Source organism: Malaclemys terrapin, chromosome 2 (assembly GCF_027887155.1).
Source record: "Malaclemys terrapin pileata isolate rMalTer1 chromosome 2, rMalTer1.hap1, whole genome shotgun sequence".
Lineage (NCBI taxonomy): Eukaryota > Metazoa > Chordata > Testudines > Emydidae > Malaclemys > Malaclemys terrapin.
The window spans coordinates 5696745-5720231 of NC_071506.1; positions in this window are offsets into that span (position 1 = coordinate 5696745).

Consider the following 23487-nt stretch of genomic DNA (forward strand, 5'->3'; position numbering starts at 1 on the left):
GTGATCTCTGGCTCTCCATGTTCAGTCAACTCTCTACAGATGCATATAAGAACATAAGAACGGCCATACTGGGTCAGACCAAAGGTCCATCTAGCGCAGTGTCCTGTCTGCCGACAATGGCCAGTGCCAGGTGCCCCAGAGGGAATGAACAGAACAGGTAATCATCAAGTGATCCATCCCCTGTCGCCTATTCTCAGCTTCTGGCAAACAGAGGCTAAGGACACCATCCCTGCCCATCCTGGCGAATAGCCATTGATGGGCCTATCCTCCATGAACTTATCTAGTTCTTTTTTGAACCCTCTTATAGTCTTGGCCTTCACAACATCCTCTGGCAAGGAGTTCCACAGGTTGACTGTGCATTGTGTGAAGAAATACTTCCTTCTGTTTGTTTTAAACCGGCTGCCTATTCATTTCATTTGGTGACCCCTAGTGTTACGCTGTATGGAATTGTGAGACACTTTGAATTATTATTATTATTACTACCAATATTATAAAATTGCAATGAATCGTGCCAGATATGCCGTGTGAGGTAGCTGTGAAAATGTTATAATTTGCGTCAGCTATGATAATCTTGTTTATATGTGTGTATCACTTTGTATTGTGAGTTATAGGTATGTAGGGGATATTTGTATTTACAAACTTGTATTAGGTTTCTGCGTGACACCCACAGACAGCTTGGCACCAGCACTGCCTAACCTGTTCGATGAACCCATTGAGAGGAGCCAGGGGATACACCTTAGGAGTCAGCAAGACATGTGGGGGCAGGCCTATGGACAGAACTCTAAGGCTTTTTCACGCCATGTGCTGTGAAGCTTGTGTTTGGGACAAAGGAAGTACCAGCCACATGGCAAAAGAATATAAAAGACAGCGGCATCATCTCCAGTTTGTCTTCAGTCCTGTGGGGATCACAGAAACCTGGCTTGTCTGCTTCACACACAGGTATATTAACTCCGTGCTTGTCCTCAGAGAGTCTCTATCCAAGCCTGGGCCCAGTTTCTCATTTGGAAGAGGAGCTGGGTAACTGTGCAAAAGGGCCAATTCATGATTCACTAAAAGATTCTACCCAGGCCATGAATTTGGTTTTCCTCTGTTCACCCAGCTCTCGGAGTACAGTATTGCTATTATTTTTTATTTATATTACAGCAGCACCCTGAGTTTTCAGCTGAGATCAGGACCCCATTGTGCTAGGAGCTGGATATGCATATAGCGAGAGACTGCCCTTGAGCTTACGAAGTAAATGGGAAAGCCAAGCAAAGGATGGGAGCAAGGAAATATATTTATTCTTGTATTGCGGAGGGAGAACAGAGGAACTGAGAGAGTAAGTGACTTGTTCGCAGTCACGCAGGCAGTCTGCGGCAGAGCCGGGAAATGATTTCCAGTCCAGTGCTTTACCCATATGGCCACCCTTCCTCGTTGCCTTTTTCAGTAAGGGCTCCTCTACGGCTGAAGTACAAGCTGAGCTGTGAATCGACAGTGTGCGGTTGGCCGCACAGCAACATCCTGTGTGGACACTGCTACAGAGCGCGAAAAGTTCTGCAGTGTATTTGAAACGGGAGTACGGCAAAACACACCCTGGCTTGCTACGCATGAATGTCCTGTGTAGACCAGCCCTGAGACTGCCATCAACAATCCGTCCTGCAGACGCTACGGATGATGCCTGGACGTTGTCCAGCTTACTCACTGACCCATGTTTCCTTAGCGTGTGACCTCAGATGGGATTGCAGCCCAAGGTGGAATGGGCTGCAGGTTCTGGGGAAAAAATAAATACAGGATATAGCAAAAAGAAACGTAGAAAGATCTCAATACATGTAGCGGGGCCAGGTTCTGTAGGACACGGTTAACTGTCTGCAAGAGTTTGGAAGGTGGGAACACTAAGGAGACAAGAGCAATGTTTCAGCTAGGACTATGAGTAAGGGGGAGAAAAATGAGCAAAGGGAACGTATGTTAGAATTGAAATACTAGCTCTGATGTAAAGTTAATATTAAAATATTACAATCTGGCTGACTATTAGGAAACATTCCCTAACAGTGAGGGCTCTTAGGGTATGTCTCCACTGCAATCCCAGGTCTGACTGCAGCACCATACCCATCCTGGCATAGCTAAAAATAGCAGGGCAGATGAAACCAGATGGGCTTCAGCATGAGCTATACAAGCAGGCCAGGCAGAATGGGTTACCCAGTTCCCTGTGGCCATTTTGGGGGTACCGTGAAAACCTAGGCATTTCTGTACCTTTGAGGCATGAATCACTCCTAATGGTACTTTGAATATATGTGCAATTCCATCTCAGTTCCTGAAGATGGCAAACATGCACCATTTTAGATATCAGCAGGTAGCATTAACATGCAGCCATACATGTGTGAGTATGTGTGCATGTATTTTATTCCTCCCTGTATTTTAAAATCACAAGTCCACTTAACTGTGCATAATATACGGCCATCTATTTCTCCTGAGGATCTAGGAAGATCTACAAATCACTCGGGCTTTGCTTTTGTGTCAGTACAAAGTCTTGATAGAAATATATCCTTGTGTCTTTCCATTGAAGGTATAGTTTATTCTCCAGATAATACATGGGCACCTGGCATTGCCCTTTAAATGTCAGGCTTGAGTAGCATGGTGTTTCACGGTGTGATGTCACTGGTTACAATGACATGGTATATCGCTGCAGAAGATGTCACATGAAGACATGTCACATGAAGAAGTCTTAGGCCATCGAAGACAGTAGGTGAGCCGTTGCACCAGGAAATTTGGGGTATCACAAGTGTGTATCAATGAAAGAAACTTGCTTAGCATTCCAAGGTTGTAGTAACCATTAGAGCAGGTGGTTTGAAGGTACTGCAGCAAGGTGGGCCAGATGGCAGAGAGAAATGTCTATGACTTCAGGAACAGCCTGGTTTCGTTGGAATGTCTCTAGAAGTGCAGAAAAATAACAAGGGGGAATTCTGAATTAAGTTCTACACACTGATCTCAGGGGTCTGACTGGCTCACAGACCTGGAAAGGGAAAGTCATTAGGGGAACCCTGAGGTGCCGGCGTAGCCCAATAGCTATACAGATGTGCAGTGTTCTCACATTGCTTCCAAGCCCAGTAGTGTACACTGGGCATTCCCTTTTCTTTAAAGCTTGAAGACAGACCAGATCTTTGACACTGGTGCATGGGGTAGGAGCAGCCCCTCTGGGAGAGCTCCCAGTGTTCTCTGCCTCCAGGTCTGCACAAACCTCTGACTCTCTCTTTATAGATAACACATTTTATGGCTAAGAGACAGGAAATCTGGATTGTGCTCCAAACTCTGCTGCTCACATTCTGTGACCTGGGGCAATTCCCAGAACCTCTTTGCACCTCAGTAAATATGTAAAAATTGAGATGATCGTCTTCATCCAGTTTTGCCAAATCCTTTGGGATCTAAGGATGGAAAGGATAAGTGCTGAGTTTCTCATCCGTCTAGAAAACAAATTCTACTGGACAAATTCATAGCCAGCAGGGACCACTGTGGTCATCTAGCCTGACCTCCAATGACTTGGTTGGTTACTTTCTTGATTCAAATCCCTCTTCATATTTCCCTTCCTTGAAATAAACGATCGCATTATTGCTACAGCTGTCTAGTTTGCTGGCAATTATTTCACATTAAAGGCCGCTCATTTTCTGTCCTGCCGTGGCAACAAAGATCACTGGGATGCTCTGGCTGCCAGTTCCTAAGCATTTTCAGGGGAGGAAGGATGGTCCAGTGGTTAGTGCTCTAACAGAAGACTTGTGTTGTAATCCCTGCAAATCACCGAGTTTCAGTCTCTGATCTGTACAGTGGGAATAACAGCACTTCCTGCCTCCTGAGCGCATTGTAAAACTCACCGCACTAAAGCCGGTGTAACAAACGTGTGCCAACAGACCTTTCCCTATGACGTCAGCAGCCAATGTGCCTTTTGAAACAGTCTCCTCCGCTCCTGCGAAATAGGCAGCTAGGTTTGAGCCCTGAGTGCTTAGTGAACAACCCTGTCATTGAGGCAGTCACATTTGGGCGTCCACAACAACCCTGGTAATTGGGTCGGCAAGGAAAAGAGGGGGAGTGATTCCTTGACCCAGCCGTTTCTTCAGTGTTACCTTGTCCGTGGGGGGGTCTCTTTCTGACGGCTGAGGATTTGCCCTTTCAGTGGATAATCAGGCTGCTTATTTAAGCCCCTAAAGTTGGATTGAGGTGTCCAAATTTAGGTCCCGTGTCTCAGTATAGAGTTCGCTATCACTTGAATTATTTCTGAAAACTTATGTCCTCTCTAAAAGCCTCGTTTCCTTTTCTTTGAATAGCTGACTAGCTCCTTTCATACAAAGCCATTGTTATTTATGAGTGTTGCCAACTCATGCACTTTTAACACGGCTCTCAGGCTATTTGGTGAGTTTCTTAAAGCCCCAGCTTCTGGAGTCAGGTGAATAGGTGAGTCTCAGTTTTCTTTTTTTTTTTTTTTTAAGTATCTTTCCAGTCCTCATGGTTGTGAAGAAAACCCTGAAAACATGACCCAAACTCCCCATAACAGCTCAAGAACCAGAAGAAAAATAAAAAGAACCCAAATTGATGTATGTATGTATTTATGTATTTAAAGATCATGATTTTTAAGCCAGTCTTTTGATTCAGGGGTTGGGGCAGGGGATGGGCTGACTCATGATTTTTAAATGGTCGGCGATTCTGTATATAGTTCCTAGGCAAGGTCCTTAGCTAGTTGGTGTAAAATGGCCTGGCTCCGCTGAAGCCAGTGTGCTGCAAGTTAATGGGGCTAGATTGATTCTCTCCCATTGAGGATCGGGCTTGTGGTGTCTTTATTTTAAATGTTGTCTGAGGGTTTTGAACCTTTTCCTTAGAAACATGATGGCACCCCAGTCAGTGAAATAATCCCTGCAAGAAACCCCACTCCTGGGTATTTGTAAAGGGATTCCCCCCTTGGGCCCCTAGGTACAATATCACACAATGAGCTAGGTGCATTATGGGAATTTTCAGCTTCCTCTGAATATCTGGCAGATAAGCTACTGTGGGAGGCAGGATAATGGGCTATATGGAATAAACTGGTCTAGCTGACCTCTTGAGGCCCCTTCCAGTCCAACGATTCCATGATTCCGTGTTCTACCCCTAGCTGTTAGTATAGCCAGTCACGTTATACTATTCTCACACCGTTGTTTGTAAGGAGAGAAGTGCTGGATGACAAGCTCTGGATTTTGAATGGCTCACTTGTCATAACTACGTATTTGCCATCATTAGTGAGGAGTTTTAGTCCTGCTCGGGAGTTGTGCAAACATGACATTACCCCATCCTCCACAGCATTCATTTTGATGCCTGAGAAAAGTTAAAACGAAACTGTTTCCCTATAGTACAACCCAGGCAGGAGGCACTTCATTAATACAGTAATATAAAAATATTAGCTAGATCAGGAGTGATGTACAATAATCGGTAGGAAGGCACACCATTCTATAACTGCATTTGTTAGTAAGTTTCGACTTCTCCACTATGAGCACACTCTTGTGGCTGAAGGATAGAATGCCTGAGCTGTCTCGGGCAACGAACGGTTTCAGCCAATGCTTCCGGCTACTCTCCAGGCTTGTTGTTTTGTGGCTCAGAAGGGAAAATTCAGATCCGCAGCTGCAACGCCCATGGGATTTGATAGGAATGGCACCTGCTTACGCCAGGGCTGAATTCGCTCAGACTTTAGGCTCATAGACTGTAAGGTCAGAAGGGACCATTATGATAGTCTAGTCTGACCTCCTGCACAACGCAGGCCACAGAATCTCACCCACCCGCTCCTGTAACAAACCCCTGACCTATGTCTGAGTTATTGAAGTCCTCAAATCTTGGTTTAAAGACCTTAAGGTGCAGAGAATCCTCCAGCAAGTGACCCGTGCCCCACACTGCAGAGGACACGGTGTTGAATTTGGAGCCGGATCCAGAGGTGTTTGCGTCTGCAGGGCTGGCTCAGATCTTGATAAAGATTGGGGCAATTTGTGAAATTTGGATTCTGATTTGAGCTTAGCTTTAGAACACCCCTGAGTCTGGACGTACTTTGAGGTCAGGCCAGCCTAGAGAGACCCTCCAGGATCTGCCAAGATGGAGCTACCCTAATGATCTGAATTAAACTAAAGGATAGAGCACTGGGCCGAGACTCAGAAGGACTGGGTTGCATCCTGGCTCTGTTGCTTGCTGGGTGCCTCTTCGTCTCTATCTTTAAAAGGGGGATAAAGATACTGACCTCCTTGGCAGAGCACTTTGAGATCCATGGATGAAAAATGCTGTAGAAAGGCTATCCGAGTTCATTAAACAAGAAACCTGTTTGATCTTGAACGTTTCTAGAAGGGTCAAGGGAGAGACCGACATTCCCAACCAGGAACCCGTGTCGTCTGTACACGAGTTCTCTAGCCAGCCCGATCGGCTTGGAAGGAAAATTCCCCGCTACCTCACACATGGCCTTGCTGGAAACCAGGAAATCAATATAGCACCACAACTTAATGCTCATTGTGGCTGGTGGCTAGCACATAGCTCGATTGATTTTGGAGGGCTGCAGGTCCAGGAAGCTTTCCAGAAGGTGGCGTTGTTGCACCACCATTCATGCCCAGGTGGTTTTGTGGGGAGGAGTAGCCCAGACTGTTTGTTCAAAATCCCAGCAACTCCAGCGCATCAAAAATGCATCTGACATTTTTTGTCATTTTGCTAATTGCTGCGCTCGTTTGGTTGTAAAAAGATTCCGTGTGTGGGATCCCTGCCAGCGGCTGCAGGAGGAGCCTAGCGCGTCTCCGTGCTGTTTGCAGGAGATGGGAATGGACTTTCTTTCTCGGAGCTTTGCGGTTGGGGAAAACAGCTCAACGCAGGAATTCAGACCAGCTACCTGGGTTCTCAAAGCGCTATACAGGCCTGGGCAATGTGCCTCTGAGGCAGGTCCCTGTTCTATGAAGAGGGCAACCAAGAGCAGAAATGACTGGCCCAAGGTCACATGGTGGCTGAGCTGGGAATGGAATCTGGAAACCTAGGCACTCTCCTGGGTTCTAACCAGTAGGACGCCCCCTACCAGGGCAGGGCTACTGACATTTGATGAGTGCTCTCCGGAACCCAGGCTCAGAGCAGATTGGGTGGGGTTTGGGAATGACTGGGCAGATTTTGTGGGAAAGACCCTAAGATTACTTCAGCATGGAAGAGAGAGTGAGGAGCAGGGAGATCTCACTCATGGGACAGCCATTTACCATTGCTGGGCCAGGGGCGTGAGCATCCACACCCCATAGAGGGTGTGGCTGCGTTGGGGTGTGGCCAGCCAAGGCTCCTCCCCCTTGGTTCAGGCTGATGGTCTGAGGCTGGTGCTGGGAGGTAGTACATGTTACACCTCTTAAGGCTGGGGCCAAACCTGGACCACTGTATGACAATGCATGGGCGGCTACTGTTAAAGGGGCAGACCTCTTAAAGCTATCACTGCTAGCAGTGGTGGAGTCAAGAGTGCCTATAAAACTGGGTAGATGCCTATGTAACCTACCCGTGATGCCAGTTCTGCTCTTCAGAAGGAAGTGCTCTCCCCATCTCTCAGGGGCCCCCCGCCTGCCTTAGTCCTCTGGAGAGAGAATCCCTTTGGAACGACACAGCTCTGTGACTCAGCCGTCTATGTCTCTGCTGTTAGAGTCACACCTAAATCTGGTGTTCTCTGGGTCTCTGCTCTCCTGCCATTACAGGGTTGGCAACTCAGCTCTCCTAGCATGGGATGGCTCTGCAGGCACTCCAGCCTTGGTTTCCTCTTCTCGGGGCTCCTCAAGAATCTCTCTCCAACACTCTGAGGCTGATAATACTCGTGTGGTGGGGTAATGTATTAATATGGACACATCAACTCACAAATAACTCACAAGGATCAGGCTCTGCTGCCTTCTTTGACTCCAGGCTCGTCATCCGTCTTCATCATCCTTCAGTCTGGCGGGATCTCAGGCTTACCCCCTCTCTGCCCCTTGCCTGACTCCCCCAGCACCTCTCCCCGCTTCTAGGATCTAGGTGCCTTCTCTTGCAGCCCAACTGGGGATCAGCTGACCAGTCACAGGAACATTGGCCAATTCCGTCTTAAAGAGCCAGCAGCACCCTGTGACACATGGGTCCTTTTGATGATTTTTAGCAGAGAGTTTGCCTGGTGCTTTAGAGCCAGTGTGAAACTCATAAGAACATAAAAATGGCCATACTGGGTCAGACCAAACTTTCATCTAGCCCAGTATCCTGTCTTCCGACAGTGACCAATGCCACTCCAGACATTTGTATCACAATGAATGCAAAAATCATCCTCCCAGGAGTGCTTGTGCACCCGATGTGGCTGACGTTTTGGCGTTTCCACCCTCTGTGAATTTTTGTGAGCTCACGGCACAGCTTTCAAGGCCAAACAGTGGGTTTCCACCCTCTGGGAGATGCCCGTTTTTTTTTGATGCATGAGAAAATCAGCCAGGTGCAAGAATGTTAAGCATGCTCTGTTTTTTGTGCACTGGGGAAAAGATTTTTCCTCCATCTTTTTGTCCTATGCTGCATGCGTTATCATATACTATGATGATGGGGGCGGTCTGATAACGTAGATAGAATAGACGATAAGAATTCCAATTAATATCTGCATTTCCTTCTGCTACAAATATTTTGCTGCAAAACCTATTAGAAAACCCCACACTTTCTCAGAGCTGTTATGCAAATGGAAGTGATGCTGGCTAATACTCATATGAAAGAGTTCCCATTGTGCACATGGGGAAGGTTTGATTCTAGTGACCTCTGCTATTCTATTGATTTATTCTCCAGTAGCAGCAATGTGAATGTGCATTAGCATGGCAAAGGATATGCACTGAGGGTAAAATCCTGGCCCCAGTGAAGACAATGAGAGTTTTGCTGTTGACTTCAATAGGGTCAGGAGTTCCCCCGAAATATGTGATTTTTCAAAACCAACTCAGTGTTGGCTTAACTCCGTCACTATTGATTTCAATAGCGAACTCCCTTTAACATCAGTAGGGGCAGGGATCAGCTAACAGTGAATTCTTTCTGAGCTTGAGACATTGTGCACTGGAGTTAATGGGCAGCTTTCCCAAGGACTTGAATGGGATTTGAATTGGTTCTAAGAGCTGGATTCCACATCTCTTTTCTAGGTTGAACAGTCCCTGTCTTTTTTATCTCTCCTCACATGGAAGCTGCTCCATGCCCCTCTTTATTTTTGTTGCCCTCTTCTGTACCTTTTCCAATTCCAATAGACCTTTTGTGGTGGTTAGCCGGTGGCTGTGGAATGCCGTTGTGCCGGGTGTACGGGTGCCTGTCACTTTCAGAATGAAACAAACCCCACTCTCCTTCCACAAGAAGGATCTTAAAGAATGGCTCATCGTCATGTGCCTGAAGATAACGTCTGATATAATAATATCATACTAAGTCAATATCCTGCCACCTCGGGGGCTTCGGGCACTGGTGCACTTAAGTCCATCCTATTGTCTGCTGGTGGCACACAATAGTTTGGTCTCCTGAAGGCTGTAACACTTTGGTCTAATTCCGACTGTCGGGTTTAGTGGGCAGTTGTGCTGTAATATACAGGCTCTAGGATTCGATGATCTAATGATCCTTTCTTGAAGTAAACTCTCTAAATAATCATTAGAGATGCTCAAATAAAGATAAGTGGAACATTTCAGAAAAAAAATATTGGTTTCATTTGGTTTGACATTGTTGGTGTTTTTTAAATGTTGTTTCATTTCAATGGGGAAGGGTGGGAGGAAATCCCCTCAATTTCTCTCTCGCTTTTTAATTTTTTTCCACTGGAGAAAAGCCAGAGGAGAAGTAAAAAAGGAGAGAAGAGTGGGGTTTTTTTGCCCACCAAAATATTTGGAAAAAATGGCACCATTTCATTGTTTTGAATTTTTTTTCTAAGAAACAAAACATTTTGACCCAAACCAAAATTTTGGGTGGAAATGTTCCTTCGGGTCAAAATGGCATTTTCTGTTGAAAAAAAAAAGTGGCAATGGAAATTATTTGACTCTTATCATAATAATATCATATGTTCACCAACACGCTCCCCGGATATTATGTGGGATGGGTGAGACAAAACAGGCTTTCTGTGTCTTTGATTTAAGTACTTATGTTGAAGCTCTGATATCATGGCAATGGGTGTGTTAGAAATTGATGGATGAGTCTTAACACCCTGGCCCGGGTAAAAGAGAGTAGAATCAATGAGATGGTCGATTTCAACTTCCGTTTGACCCAGACTTGTTCTCGGTGGCCACATGCATCCTGTTAACGAAGGCCCACGGGTCTCTTTGTGATCAGCTGATCTGTGCTGCCAAAAACAGCCTTGCAACTGAAAAAGAAGCTGCCCCGGCGAGAAGATGAAAGGATTCATTGGACAAATTAATCATGTGTCGTCAGGGAGTATGGGCCTTGTTCTGAGTGGATGTAGGAAGGAGAATCCTGAGGGCTGGTTGCCCCACAGATTATCTTCCAACTTCCTTTGCATGACGAATTAGGCTATATATAGTTATAGACCCTTCTGCTGCCCGCATGATGACATTTGATATAAAGTGCTCATTTTATGTTAACTATGGGCAGATTCTGATAGCCTTGCACATGTTGAGTGAGACCCTGCTCCACAAGTCATACCATTTCAGTTGGTGCCTCTAGGTGGCACCGTAATATACATCATCAAACCACAAAGGCAGGGGTTAATCTCTTTTACAGCACTCTTTGTGACGATGCTCGCTCAATCGAAACCTGGAATTTGAACACCTGTGAACTTCGAAAGTGATCGCAACCTGGATCTAGACCAGAGTTTGCCATCTTATAATAACAGCGTCACCTGGCTCTTATGTAGAACTTTTCACCTGTAGCGCTCAAAGCGCTTTACAAAGGAGCTCAGTAACATTATTCCATTTTAAATACGGGGAGGTGCCATGATTTGCCCAAAGTTATCCAGGAGACTAATGACAGAGCCAGGAATAGAATTTGGTCAACTGAGTTCCAGTCCACTGCTCTATCCACTAGACCTTAACACTGCCCCATGGACAACTGTCGGACTATTTGTAGTAAGGGACTATTCATGCATCTGGTCTAGTGGAAAGGCCCCCGGACTTGGAATCAGGAGACGTGGGCGTTATTTCCAACTCTGCCCCTGCCCTGCTGTGTGACCGTCACTGGGCTTGTCTCTTCCGCTCCCACCCATTGTCTGTTTAGTTTGTAAACTCTTTGGGGGCAGGGAATTGTTTTTTTTTCCCTACAAGCACAATGGCGCCCTGACCACAGTTGGCACCACTGGGCATTACTGCAATGCAAATAACAATGCTTCACCATGAATAATAGGAGCAAAATTTGGCCCTAAAATAGTGGAGCTTCAATATGGGAGAGAGGCAGTGGGACTCTGTTGAGAATACTAGAAACGATGAAATGAGAGTGCTTTTCTGTGATCAGCAAGAGTTAGTGCAACACTTGCTTCTTTCACCTGGCCTTCCCATAACAACACAGCAAGAGACAAACCCTTCCACTGAAAATACAGCACAGTCCCGGCCCACTGCAAAGAGAGAAAGAGGCCACCAAATGAAATTAATGGGCAGCAGATTTAAAACAAATAAAAGGAAGTTCTTCACACAGCACACAGTCAACCTGTGGAACTCCTTGCCTGAGGAGGTTGTGAAGGCTAGGACTATAACAGGGTTTAAAAGAGAACTAGATAAATTCACGGAGGTTAAGTCCATTAATGGCTATTAGCCAGGATGGGTAAGGAATGGTGTCCCTAGCGTCTGTTTGTCAGAGGGTGGAGATGGATGGCAGGAGAGAGATCACTTGATCATTACCTGTTAGGTTCACTCCCTCTGGGGCACCTGGCATTGGCCACTGTCAGTAGACAGGATACTGGGTTGGTGGACTTTTGGTCTGACCCAGTAGGGCCATTCTTACGTTTTTATGTTCTTAACGTATCATTCCGTGGCACTTTATAATTGTGGGGGGTTCTTGGACACCAGGAAGATGGTAGGAAATGGTTGGGAAATGGATTTTATTTCCCATGGAATAGTTCAAAGAAAATGAAAAAATTACATTCCCCCCAATTTTTAGGGGGATTTTCACTGAAAAACTGAAATCCCCAAACCCAAATATTTCGAGGGGAGTTGAAAAATGAAAAAAAGGGGTTTTCATGATAGATAGATAGATAGATAGATAGATAGATAGATAGATAGATGTGTATGAATAGAGATAGATGGGTGGGTACCAGTAGGGAGGGATGGATGGATGGATAGATGGGTGGATAGATGGGTATCAATAAGGATGGATGGATGGATATCAATAGGGCTGGTTGGCTGGATAGATCGGTATCAATAGAGTTGGCTGGCTGGGTATCAATAGGGATGGATGGATGAATGGGTATCATTAGGAATGGAGGGATGGATGGACAGATATCAATAGGGATGGATGGATGGTTGGATAGGTGGATGTGTATATCAATGGCTAGATAGATATGTAGTCTTTTCATAACAGCAGATATTTAGTACATGTCTTTCCTGTACTATAATTATAAATTGTGTGGACTCTCTACTCATTTTCATAACATACTGAAGCACATGCCATACCTTGAGCATTGGATAATAAGAACTGGCATGCCAGTGGGACACTTATAATCTTTAATCACCTCAGAGCACAGGCAAGGCCTGCCTTGAGGTTGCTTTTCCAAGAAAGGTCTCATTAGAAAGAACGCCTGACAATAGGCTACCGAGCATTGAATGTATTTATCTCTGAACGCTGAAAAGCTGAGTTAACTCTGCCAGGCATAAACCTGGAGGTCCGGGGAATGTAAATATGTCTAATCAAAGCTATCCCCTCCAGGCTGATTTCCCTTCAAAGAACTCTCCCTAGAGCTCGGTTTCGGAAAGGAAACCGTAGCATCATTAGAATCAGAGTGTTCACTGAAGCACCAGGCAGTGAGAAGACCGGGTGCCCACCTCCTGTGACACTGCCCTTTCTCCCGTTTGTTCCTGGAGAAAGTTACAGCCCATTCTCTACAATCACTCAGACAAAATGAGCAGCCCATAGGCCTATATTATCATTCGGCTCGGTCAGCGACAGCTAACTAATTGGGGAGGCCACTCGAGATGGAGAGATGAATAAGATAACAGCTACTCAAATTGCTTTACAGAAGCGGAGAGGCCCTTCCCGGCTACACAATGATGGCTGGAGGCATTCCAGTCCAGCGAGGTACGTATCGGAAAGGATTCACGCTCCCAAATGTAGCCTTTTCTCAGCATCTGGAGTTTAGTGAGTAACTGTTGGAGTGAAAACGAGTCAGAGGCTATTTGACATATTGAATATTTGATTCTAGAGTCATGGAATTGCCTTCGCTGGAGGTTTTCAAAAGGAGGCTGGAGCCATCTGTCTTGGATGGTTTAGACACAACAAATCCTGCATCTTGGTGGGGGGTTAGACTAGACCCTTGTGGTCCCTTCTAACTCTATGATTCTATGGTTCTATGATTCCATGATGTGCGTAAATAGATGTGTTTTGATATCATATCTAGTGCATGTACTTGGTTCTGTCTATACTAGTACTTGTATTGATCCCTCCATAGTTGTTGACCTAGAGGCCACTGAAGTCAGTGGAAAAGCTCCCATTGACTCCATTGGACTTTGGTTCAGGCCAAATGAGCAATGGCTAAGACACATGGGCTGTAGAGGTGGGGCTGTGACAGGCTACAAGGGAAGGCCGTCAAAGGGCCATGGACAAAATATTATGGGGTAATGTTTCTTTGTACCACATTCCAGCAACGAATAGAGCGCTCTGTCAATGTGGTCTGTACATCACCTGGAGGATGGATATCACCAGGTGCTTCTACCTCCATGTCTACCAAGAACCCCATCCCCAAACCTTCTTTGCCTTGAAATTCTCAAATGGACTTTTGCTAAAGGATGCATCGCAGATCTGGGGAATAGGATTCCTCCAGCCAGGCAGTCAGACTATCCGCAAGATGATTACAGGTGCTCACTAAATATCCTCAAAAAGAAGGATACAGACTAACACGGCTGCTACTCTGAAACTAAATATCCTGCCTTTCAACCAAAGAACAAAATATACGGTTATTACTTTATCCACTACTGAAACACAGCCACTTCTGGGATGGAACATCTCAGTTGTTTTCATAGCACATAGCCACAACAGCTGAGGACAGAAAGTAAGGAAGTATAGCATATCAATTAAAATGACAGAGGAATTTCAGGTGGGCAGGATGCAATTATCTGATTTGGAACTTGGCCAGGACACCGGATTAACATGCCTTCATCGGTAGGCTGGTATCTTCCAAAAAACAGTGGCCTCTGGCAATAGTCTGGGGCATTGGTTCAATAGATTTCTACCTATTCTGCAAATCACTTAAGCAAGTGCTTAACTTTAAGTTCATGCTTAAGTCCAGTTGACTTCAGTGGAGCTACACCTGACATCAGATGAGGACCTGGCTCAGAATCTTGCTCCATTCAAGCTGCCCACTCAAAAGAGGGATTCGGCCAAACCTCACAGATGCACTTGCATTGATTGTTATTATTTATTTCTGTCTAAGAAAGTAATTTCTGCACCTTCCTGACTCTGGGGTACCTGTGTGCGGGCCCAGCCGCTCGGCAGCTAGATAGCCGAGACCTTGGTTTGGATCAAAGGCCCGGGATGCCGTGTGCCTTTTGTTTTTATAGGTCTCCGTGTGAATCTGTGGGGTTTTGTTAAGATTTCCTATTTTCAGGAACCCGAGCTGGTTGATGATTATGCTGTCTTTGAGAAAATTTCTATTAAACACATCTTGTAACTACCTCGCTGGCTCTGATGGCCTGTGATTTATCACAACGGTTCGTGGAGCCTGCACTTTCTCTCTTCTGCATAGGAGAAAAGGAAACAAGCAAGCGGAATTGTAATTTTAGTCTCAGCACACTATTAAGCACTGTTTCTCTGTTTGTTTGTTTTCTCCCCTCCGCAGCAGAGGAGGTTTTAATGTTAAACCAGCTGCCGATGCTGAACATAAGCAAATAACCTTTCACTAGAGCGAGATATTTTATCTCCTGGCTTTTGTGCATATGGACTAAGCTCCGGGAAGCTTTTCAAGGACCTGTAAGGTTTGCTTAATGTTATTCCCAGTCAGTTCCTAGACCTCTATAAAGCACTTAGGTCTTGACCCTGCTTCTATTGAAGTCAATGGCACAGACCCCATTCAATGGTGTAAGGTCAGGTTTTCAGTCTTTGGTATTGCAAACACCCACATATGTCCTCAATTTTAATCATGTTAGTAGCTCCATTAAAGTCAATGGAACTATCCATGTTCTGTACGGTAAGTTGCTGGATCAGGGCCATAAGCACTTGCCTAAATTTAAACACACATTTGAAGTCAAAGCTTATAATTAAGTATACGTGTGAATGCTTTGCTGAACAGAGATGAGGTTACTCATGTGCTTAGCTGATTCAGGAATTTCAATCTGTACTCTGCTAGTTAGGAATATAGAGGTTGCCAGATTGGATCAGACCCAAGGTCCATCTAGCCCAGTATCCTGGCTCTGACAGTGACCAGAACCAGAGAAAGGTATCACAACGCACAGTGCAGAGCACAGTCAACCTGTGGAACTACTTGCCAGAAGATGGTGTGAAGGCCAAGACTATAACAGGGTTCAAAAAAGAACTAGATAAGTTCATGGAGGATAGATCCATCAATGGCTATTATCCAGGATGGGCAAGGATGGTGTCCCTAGCCTGTTTGCCAGGAGCTAGAAATGGGCGACATGAGACGGATCATTTGCTGATTCCCTGTTCTGTTCATTGCTTCAGAAGCACCCAGCATTGGCCACTGTCGGAAGACAGGATACTGGGCTAGATGGCCCATTGGTCTGGCCCAGTAAGGCCGTTCTTATGTTCTTAAGGTGTAAGATGTGACCATCCCAGCATTTGTGGGAAAATCTGCCCTTCACATTAGGTGTCCTCTCGATTTCTGGTTTTAAGGCCTGAAGGTTTAGTATCTCTTCCAAAATATTTGTTAGCATTAATAATGATCACTCTGCATATTCTTGTTATCTACAGGAATATCCAGTCCCTTTTTGAATCTTGTTACATTCTTGGCTTCAAGTTGAGGGTTTGTCGGTGTTAGATTTCCTTCTATCTTCTTGTAGTATCTCAGTCTGGACCGTTCATGTGCCATTTCCTGGAGTTGTCCTAAGAGCAGCAATTTTCAGTTGTTTGAAGCAGACATATATGTCTGTAAAAAGCACAATGTGGCCCTGATCTGGACGGGCGTCTGTGGATGCTAAAGTAATAGACATTAATATATTATATCCAGGGGGAGGGATAGCTCAGTGGTTTGAGCATTGGCCTGCTAAACCCAGGGTTGTGAGCCCAATCCTTGAAGGGGCCACTTAGGGATTTGGGGCAAAATCAGTACTTGGTCCTGCTAGTGAAGGCAGGGGGCTGGACTCGATGACCTTTCAAGGTCCCTTCCAGTTCTAGGAGATAGGATATCTCCATTAATTTCAGAGGGGAGGGATAGTTTAGTGGTTTGACCACTGGCCTGCTAAACCCAGGGTTGTGAGTTCAATTCTTGAAGGGGGCCATTGGGGGATTTAGTTGGGGATGGGTCCTACTTTGAGCAGGGGGGTGGACTAGATGACCTCCTGAGATTCTATGACTTCTATAATAATAATTTCTAATTTACAGCTGTATCCACTCCACTACAGCTGTCCCAACAATATTGGAGTGATATTCATGCAGCTAATCTAAATAGTTCATATTTGCCAATTTTCTATGGCAATTGTCATCCAAAATTCAAGGAAGGTTTCATGGATTTGTTTGGGTTTTGCTTTTCAACCAACCGTGGAGCTGTGACACATTTTGAGATTATTCCTTCCCCTGTGTGAACAAGAGCAGAGAGAGGCCCGCAGAGCACGAAGAGCTGTAAATCAGCATCGATTCAAGTCAGTTGTGTTGATTTACACAAGTTGAGGTTCTGACTCAGACCGAGTCATAGCTCTAGTAGATTTCATCCACAGCAAGTGGCAGTTGCTGGGAAGGAAGAAAGCAAGTTAGATAGGGTTACCATACGTCCGGATTTCCCGGGACATGTCCGGCTTTTTGGTACTCAAATCCCCGTCCGGGGGGAATTTTCAAAAAGCTGGACATGTCCGGGGAAATAGGGAGGCATAAGCCAGGGTCCGCCCGGCCCCAGCACGACCCGCCGGGTCCGCAGCACAGCCCAGCTGCCCTGACTACATTGTGGCGAGCTCAGGCGGGGAAACGGGGGCGGGGGTGTAGCCGCAGCCACAGAAGGAGGCAGAGGGGCCGCTGCTGCCCCTGCAGGCCGGGCAGACCGCGCGCCCCAGCCGAGCCCGCAGGACAATGGGGAGGCTGGGCCCAGCCAGCGGCTCGGGCTTCCCTCGCGGGCGGGGACCCCCCGGCCACTGGGAGACCCTTCCTGAGGCCCCGTCGCCCCACGCGGCTGGAACCCAGCGCCGCGGGAGCTGTTTCCAGCGGGGACAGGCCGGGGAACGTGCTCAACGGTGGCAGGAAGGAGGCGGCATGTGCCGGGGCTGCAGGGACCCGCGCCGCCCCGGTCGCCGCTGAGCGTCCGAAGCCCCCGCCAGGCAGAGGCTGTCGAGGGAGCGGGGGAGCAGGGCAGGTGGGGGGGGGGCGCAGAGTCTGCAGGGCGAGGAGGAGCAGGGCAGTCAGGGGCATAGAGGCTGCAGGGACGGGGGGGCAGGGGCAGGGCAGGCGGGGGGCGCAGAGGTTGCAGGGGCGGGGAGTGCAGGGGCTGCAGGGCGAGTGGGGAGCAGGGGTCACAGAGACTGCAGCGGCGGGGGGGTGCAGGGGCTGCAGGGCGACTGGGGAGCAGGGGTCACAGAGGCTGCAGGGCAAGGGGGTGTGTGGAGGCTGCAGGGCGAGTGGGGAGCAGGGAAGCACTTAGCAACTCCCAACCAAGATCAGAGCGGGAGGGAGGAGGGGGAATGTGGGGTGCTCAGAGGAGGGGGCAGAGTTGGGGCAGGGACTTTGGGGAAGAGGTTGGAATGGGGGTGGGGAAGGGGCGGGGGTGGGGAAGGGGTGGAGTTGGGGCAGGGCCAGGGCCCCCGTGGAGTGTCCTCTTTTTTCAGTGTTGAAATATGGTAACCCTAAAGTTAGAAAAAGAATAGTGCAAATCTGCAAGAGAAAAGATGTTGTTTGTTGCCTTTAAAGTGAGCTGGGGAAGAAGCAGAACTGGTGTGTTTGGCATTCACAAGAAGAGCAAAAAAATGATTAAGGGTATGGAACGGCTCTCATTTGAGGAGAGATTAAAAAGACCGGGACTGTTCAGCTTAGAAAAGAGACGACTAAGGGATTTTTTTAGGGAGCTGTATAAAATCATGACTGGTGTAGAGGAATCGACTAAAAACATGTTATTTACCTCTTCACTTAACACAAGAACCAGAGGTCTCCCAATGATATTAACAGGCAGCAGGTTTAAAACAAACAAAAGGAAGTATTTCTTCACACAGCGCACAGTCAACCTGTGGAACTCATTGCCAGGGGATGTTGTGAAGGCCAAAAGTATAACTGGGTTCAGAAAAGCTTTAGATAAGTTCCTGGAGGATAGGTCCATCAATAGCTATTAGCCAGGATGGACAGGGATGCAAAACCATGCTCCTGGTGGCCCTAAACCTCTGACTACCAAAAGCTGGGACTGGACAACAGAGGATAGATCACTCAAAATTGTCCTGTTTGGTTTATTCCCTCTGCAGCATTTGGGACTGTCAGAGAAAGCATACCGGGCTAGACGGACCATTGGTTTCTCCCAGGATGGCTATTCTTATGTTCTTATTTGTTACTGTGTGTTGGGAGACAGTAGCACGTGCATAGAAATGAGTGTTTGTTTGTACCAGCTGTGCCTCATGCCATATGCACCGTGCTCTGGCATCACAGCTGGTTCCCGCTCGGCTACGCCTTTGTCCTTCTCCATTGTGCTTTCTGCCAGGAAGACATTAGCATCAATACATATGTTTTCAGGTGGAAAATTGCTCCCGATTGACGCGGCTCATTGAGGTGTGCTGGGTTTTTCTTTAGCGTCTGAGTTCGTGCCACTGCAATGTCTGTTCAGATGCTTCGCTGCGATGACAAATACAGGGAGCAAAGCGTCAAAGCCTCTCCTCTCGGTGGCTGAAAACCCCCAAGAGCAACAGCCATTAAGGAGCTTTCTAATTTCATGGGCCAATCAGCTTTTAATGGCAACTTTATTATTCATTTATCATTTCTTAAGCACTGATGATGGGTAATGAAAACAATTTGCATGGTCACATTGCCTGGCCTGTGAAGATCTGCAGCTACCAACCGTCTCTCTCTCTCTCCTCTTATTAATGACTTTTCAGCAGTTTTTAGGCACCGTCTTGGGAGGCCCTTTCATGGTAAGCACATGCCTCCTGAGAATCGGGCTTTTTTAAGGTGTCTCAAATCAGGCATCCAAAGATGGAGGCACCCCAATCACTTTCTACATTTTTAGCTCATCTCCTTTTGGCTTGTCAGGTTCAGAAGATTTTCTTCTTACCTGCGTGATCAGTGGGAGATGCTCCAGGGTTGGGAGAGGTACAAAATCCTTATAGAGATTGAATTTTGGAGATCATTATTATCTAGCTGTCATATTCCCAGCACGAATGCTGTCCCCGATGCTTTGTAGAAAGAATAAAGACAACGTCCCTGCCCTTGGGAGCTTACAATCTAGGTTAGATATAACGTGACGTGATGTAAGGTCCAAAGACATCAGGCAAGGGCGGGACATTTCCACAAAGATCATGCTGAAGTTCGCTGGCATGTATCTGTCAGGCCTAAGTACCTGTATGGCCCCACAGATGTCATACCTGAGTGTCTCACAGTCTTCTGTGGAGGGATAGCTCAGTGGTTTGAATGTTGGTCTGCTAAACCCAGCGTTGTGAGTTTAATCCTTGAGGGGGCCATTTAAGGACCTGGGGTAACAACAACAAAAAAATCCCATGAGCTGTCAGGGAGAGTACTTAGTCCTGCTAGTGAAGGCAGAGGACTGGACTTGACTCAATGACCTTTGGTCCGTTCTATGAGATAGGTATATCTCCATATTTAAATTAATTTTTTTTTAAACTCCCCTGTGTGGTAGGGAAGGCCTGTCACTGAGGTATCAACACCACTCTAGGGATCTTTACTTAATTAAGCGCTCTCTCTCTCTCTCTCTCCACACACACACACAAAACTCTGGGGACCTTTGCCTGATTAAGAGCTATTATATATATAAAGAGAGTGCTCAAGTTCTGTGTATCCAAAGAGAGCGAGAGACAGATATACATGCACACAAACGTTTGCAACCTCTACTGTAGTTTCTTTAGCATGGCTGCCTATAAAACCCTTCAAAGATCCCTTTCACGTTCCCAGCCAGCACTGTGGCTCAACCAAACCCTTTGTCTCTGAGTTTGGCTTTTGGAATAGCTTCCATCTTGTTCTATCTCCACCATGAACTCCAGGCAACCTGGGAACCAGACTCCTGACCCTCTACTGCCAGTGGGTCTCAACATCTTTGGGCTCAGGACCCATTTGTAAATGTTTATGGCCTCCTGTGACTGAGTAAATAGTCAGGGGTGGAGGCCCTGGGGTGGTTTTGGTAGGGTCCTGCCCAGGGCCGGCTCTGGCTTTTTTGCCGCCCCAGGCAAAAAAGCCTCCCGCCGCCCCCTCCCGCAGGGAGCGTGGCAGGGGAGGGCACTGAGCCTGGCCGTGGGCCCGCTCTCCCGACCGGCCGGAGCGCTGGGGGGAGGGTGGCGAGCCCGCCGCGGCTCCGCTGGCGGCCGGAGCGCTGGGAGGAGGGCGGAAAGCCCAGCAGGGACCCCACTCTCCCCGACTGGCCGGAGCGCTGGGGTGGGAGGGCGGCGAGCCCGGCCGGGGCTCCGCTCTCCCTGGAGGCCAGAACGCCGGGGGAGGGCGGTTAGCCCAGTCGCGGCCCCGCTCTCGGGCCGGAGCGCTGCCCCCCTCCAGGTGCTGCCCCAAGCACATGCTTGGTGGGCTGGTGCCTGGAGCCGACCCTGGTCCTGCCCCACAAGGGGTTGGGTCCTGCCTGGCACCCACCCCACAGTGCTGACTCCTGCAGCTCCGGGGCTGTGGGGCTGGCTGGGCTTGGCTTGGCTCTCCGCTCTGTATTACAACCTCTGTACTGCAACTTTTGATAAATTCATGGAGGTTAAGTCCATTAATGGCTATTAGCCAGGATGGGTAAGGAATGGTGTCCCTAGCCTCTGTTTGTCAGAGGGTGGAGATGGATGGTAGGAGAGAGATCACTTGATCATTACCTGTTAGGTTCACTCCTTCTGAGGCACCTGGCATTGGCCACTGTCGGAAGACAGGATACTGGGCTAGATGGACCTTTGGACTGACCCAGTACGGCCGTTCTCATGTTCTTATGTGCTCAGGTTTGGCCCTGCCCCCTGATTGGATTGGATTTGTGTGAGTGGAGTTGTGACCTGGCTCATGGAGTAGCAGAGCCACTCACTCAAATCTGGCCTACCCGGACTCCTGTCGTCATGATGGCTGGGCCAAACCTGAGTGGTGCTGGGACCCCAGAGTTTGCAGTGCCAGGAGCAGGGAGGCGAGCACAGCCGGCCCCGTGGGACAGGAGCTGCCATGTGACCCTTTGAAACATTCTGACGGCCCAATTTTGGGTCCCGACCCACGGGTTGAGAAACCCTGCTGTAGAGCATGGGTGAGTCCCCTAGAGGCTCAGGAGAACTCCCGCAAGGGGTTTATACCCGTCTAAGTGATGAGCAGATTGTTCACCCAAGCAGCACTTTAAGCCGTGCAAATGGAATGGACATGAAAGGCTGGTCCGAGACTATAGTCCGTTCCCTGACAGACCCACGGGGAGGGGCCCCTATAGGAAATGATATGTTACGTGCTTGTGCAGGTGGGCACCTTAATTAACGTTTGCACAAGAGAATGTAGCCAGTGATTTCACTCCGATTAGCCTCTTGTGACTGTAAAATGTGGCCTGAGTGACATTAAAGGTTCCCAGTTCATTCATCACTAGTTCTCCTGCTGAGAGCGAACATTCCTCACTCAGCATGGATTTCTTTACAGGTAAGGTAGGCAGGAACTGACATACAGGGCTGAGAAACAGCAACACCCCAGGTAACATGCCAAGGCATTGACAGATAAACAAATTCATGCTGATGAGGGATAGGTATTAGTTAGAGCATTGTAACCCCTGACTAATGAAGCCTGCCAGCATCCTTGTGAAGCAGGGAAGTATCACCAGGCCTGTTTTAGAGATGGGGAAACTGAGGCACAGGAGGGCACAGAGACTGATTTTCTGAGGTGCTGACAATTCCAGCCAGTCAGTGAGTGCCGCAGATGCGCAGTTCCTCTGAAAAAAACGGGTTCTCTGGCCTTGACTAGACCAGACTCTGAAAATGTGCTAGTTACCACCACCCCTCCAAGGCCTAAGTGACTGGCTCGAAGTCTCATAGAGAATCAGCGGCAGAAGCCCTGACTTCCCAGCCCTTGCTCTAATCATGAAACCACAGTTCTCTTCCCAAAGCTGGACACAGAACCAGGAGTCCTGACTCCCAGCCCCATGCTCTAACCACTAGGTAATTCTAAAACTATCCCAGGAGAACCGAAGTCTAGTCTAGACACAAGAAATCGATCCCTGAGCGCTCTCCCGTCGACTCCTGTACTCCAGTTCGGTGAGAGACGCAGGCGGAGTTGACGGGGGAGCATCAGCAGTGGATTCACCGCAGTGAAGACACCGCAGTAAATCGATCTAAGTACGTATTCACGTAGCTGAAGTTGCGTAACTTAGGGTACGTCCCCACTACCTGCCGGATCGGCGGGTAGCGATCGATCTATCGGGGATCGATTTATCGCATTTCGTCTAGAGGCGATAAATCGATCCCCGAACGCGCTCCCCGTCGACTCCAGAACTCCACCAGGGCGAGAGGCGGAAGCGGAGTCGACGGGGGAGCCGCGGCCGTCGATCCCGCGCCGTAAGGACGGGAGGTAAGTTGAAATAAGATATGTCGACTTCAGCTATGCTATTCTCGTGTTGCGTATCTCACATCGACACCCCCCCCCCAATGTAGACCAGGGATAAGAGACGAAGGGAAGCCCCGCTTTAGTTCTAAACTGAGGTGGGATTGCAAGGAATCTGAAGGCCTGGATGCATAGAAAGGAGCCTCAAAACATCCTCTCCCCAGCATGTAGGATATTTTGGCCAGAAATCCAGGCTGCTTGGACACAATCTCAGCGCCCCCGCTGGTCATTACGAATCTGCATTAACAGAGACAGGACCAGCCCGTTTTAGGCTGACGGGTGCATCGCAGTGGCTGGGTGACAAACGCATCCCTGCTTCCTTACAGCTGGTCTGGAGAAACCTCACACTTCTGGTGCCCATCCCTAGACTGGAGGGAAGGGAGGGCTGGCTGCTCCCAGCCCAGCCCAGGCCCAGCATGCATGGGACACAGGGAAGAGCCCCTTATGCTGCATCCCTGGCTTGCTGGCAGAAGGAGTACAGGCTCCAAC